This window comes from Montipora foliosa, chromosome 10, assembly GCF_036669935.1.
Source record: "Montipora foliosa isolate CH-2021 chromosome 10, ASM3666993v2, whole genome shotgun sequence".
Lineage (NCBI taxonomy): Eukaryota > Metazoa > Cnidaria > Anthozoa > Scleractinia > Acroporidae > Montipora > Montipora foliosa.
In genome coordinates, this window is record NC_090878.1 from 18944805 (window position 1) to 18947304 (window position 2500).

General features: G+C 35.9%; 2 protein-coding genes and 1 pseudogene across 7 annotated transcripts in view; 1 reads left to right on the top strand and 2 right to left on the bottom strand.

Moving 5' to 3' along the window:
• LOC137974452 (uncharacterized) overlaps positions 1 to 100 on the top strand; it is a 3729-nt gene extending 3629 nt beyond the window's left edge. The window contains exon 1 of the mRNA XM_068821458.1: positions 1 to 100. This exon is cut by the window's left edge and continues 3629 nt beyond it. The gene's annotated coding sequence lies outside the window, so the exon portion shown is untranslated.
• The window catches only part of LOC137974449 (tetratricopeptide repeat protein 28-like), a 26898-nt gene extending 25465 nt beyond the window's left edge, over positions 1 to 1433 (bottom strand). For 3 of the 6 annotated variants that reach the window (XM_068821452.1, XM_068821447.1, XM_068821453.1), the window contains exon 1: positions 1344 to 1433. The gene's annotated coding sequence lies outside the window, so the exon portion shown is untranslated. Of the gene's footprint in view, positions 1 to 975; positions 990 to 1343 lie in introns of those variants that run through there. The other 3 variants (XM_068821448.1, XM_068821454.1, XM_068821449.1) reach the window with 3 other exon arrangements.
• LOC137974459 (tetratricopeptide repeat protein 28-like) overlaps positions 1 to 2500 on the bottom strand; it is a 282236-nt pseudogene that overhangs the window by 172739 nt on the left and 106997 nt on the right.

The following is a 2500-nucleotide window of genomic DNA, read 5'->3' on the forward strand; positions in this document are numbered from 1 at the left end:
TATGGTGAATTATGCGTGTGGTTTTAACCAATCAGAAACGGGGAAATATTTTGGATGAATAATAATACTTGATACATCCTTAGCCTCACATTTATGAGAAAAATCCTTTGTCTTGAAACATAAACACGAGGCTAAGGATGTATACAGTATTGTTACTCAAATTTGGGCGCCATTTATGCAAAGGGTCTATTGCCTTGCAACGTTCCTCTTTACTACGATTTGAGCAGGAAGAATGAATCCCATGCACTACAAACAAGTTAAAGGGGGATAAGAAATACTGGTGGATTTTTTGCGTGCGTACGTCAGTCACAACTGAATGACCGCCATCACTTAATTCAGTTTAATTCAGAAAATATACATAACAGGAATACTGACAGAGTTGTTAGCTTTAATCCAAAGTACTACATAGAAGGCAACAGGAAGCAAGTAAAAAGTAATCAACGATTGCAATGGTATATGAAATGAATCATATATTGAACCGTGGATATGAAATCAAGTGAAGCTATGATCCTCGCATTTATGAACGAAATTTTAGCAATTGCTTAGACTCGTTAGAGAAGCTAGAAAATTCAAGTCTTCAACGGGGTCACGGGTTCAAACCCCGTTGAAGTCCTGCATTTTCAGGCTCCTCTTCCCACTCTACGCAATTGCTAAAATAGCGTTCATAACTGCCGGCGAGGATCATAGGTTCAGAACTGGTTTATTAAGCATAAAATGACTTTGCTAATGGACAATGTCGAAAAACATCGACAAGTTAATTACCACTGTCGTTCCAAATGGATGCGGACTGATTTGAGGCCAAAAAAACCACCTTGCCGAATTACGATTAATGGTTACGACATTTTCGAGCAACTCCAAAGTTATTGGGAGAGGCATTTAAATGACAAACGAAACATAAACAACGCCAAGTCATTTTATACTCTATAAATCTGTGCAAATTATGAGGGAGTTCTTTACGGAACGATGACTGTTTACCCCAATTAGTTGATTCTTCCATTGCTCCTAACAACTGATGATTTAGTCTAGCGAGGTTTAAGGTTGCAAAAGGAACCCAAATATATGCTTAGTTTTGAATGTGACTTTAAAGCCGATGAGACATAACAGAATCAGAATTCTTCAATGCATTCTCAGTCACTCATCTTTTGCTTTGTCAAACCCTCCATTTTGATGAATCTAACCGGATAAGAAAACTGAAACTTACTCTACTTCATTTAAACATAAGTGACTTAAATTAACTTACTTTGTCGATGTACAAATAAACAATAGAAGGCAGGATACTTCTATCACACAACAAACAAATAATTAACTATACACAGTAGGAAAGAATATTCAATTAAGCTTACCTTGCAATACTCTCCTTGAAAAAGGGTGAACAGGAATCCAGCTACAAATAAATCAAAGGATACGCAATATCGGTAGATTGTTTGCGTGCGTGCTTTAGTCACAACTGAATAACCTTGACTGCTTTGTAAAATAAACGTAAAAACAATGCCGTCATACTTCCTTGCTTTAATATAAAGTATAGAGAAAACAGCCGCAAGCAAGTGAATTAAGGAATCAGAACTCGTTCATTACGCATAAATTACTTGTTCATAATATTGATGTGGTACTATGACCAAAAAACCAATTTTTCTTTTTCTTTGGATTTCAAAACGTAAACTATGTTAACTAAACACTAATTTAAAGTGACTCACCCTTGTTCATATTATTGAAGTGATACTATTACCAAAAAATCAATTCTTCTTTTTCTTTGGATTTCCAAACTATGTTAACTAAAGACTAAGTGACCTAGTTTTAAAGCCTTGATTTCAAAAAGACACTTGTTTATTTTGATTTGAAATCAAGAGGGAGCTGAATCGAGGAGAAAATGACGTCAAGGGCTCACTGGTTTAAGAATGCAATGCATGTGTCCGCGGCTAAATTAATATGCAGCACGAGAGTTCGGGCTTTCCAAGTCTCACGAAGTCGAAAATAGATTTAATGTTTCTGTCGCTTTCTTCACCAATCCCATAATACAGTTCATTTTGAGGGGGAGAAGGGGGGTGTTTGCATTAAAGCCATGGATATTTAGTTCACTGAAGCATGATACAGTCCCAAGAGTAAACAACTGGTATTCTTTTTTTATGTAAATATTCACTTAATTTTGCAATGTGGCAAATAAACGGTATATTATTATTATAAACTCCCTAAAGAATTAAAAGGTTTTGATGATAGAGACGTCAGCTATGCCAGCATGAAATGAAGCAACAGAATCAGCGCTTACAAAAGCCGGAGGCAAATCATTCCAAACTGCGCGTTAATATATTAGACAAAAACTGTTGAAACTCAAATGGATGCTGCAAGCTAAGTCATTAGGAAAAGATTTTCTAGCTTTCTTTGTCCTAATGATGTAATAAAGTATGATACGTTTTCGATGATCAATGACGTGAGCTATGCGTCTGTCCTCTAAGCGCTAGATCATTGGTGAGAAACAATCAAAATTAGTGTATTACTGAGCTTA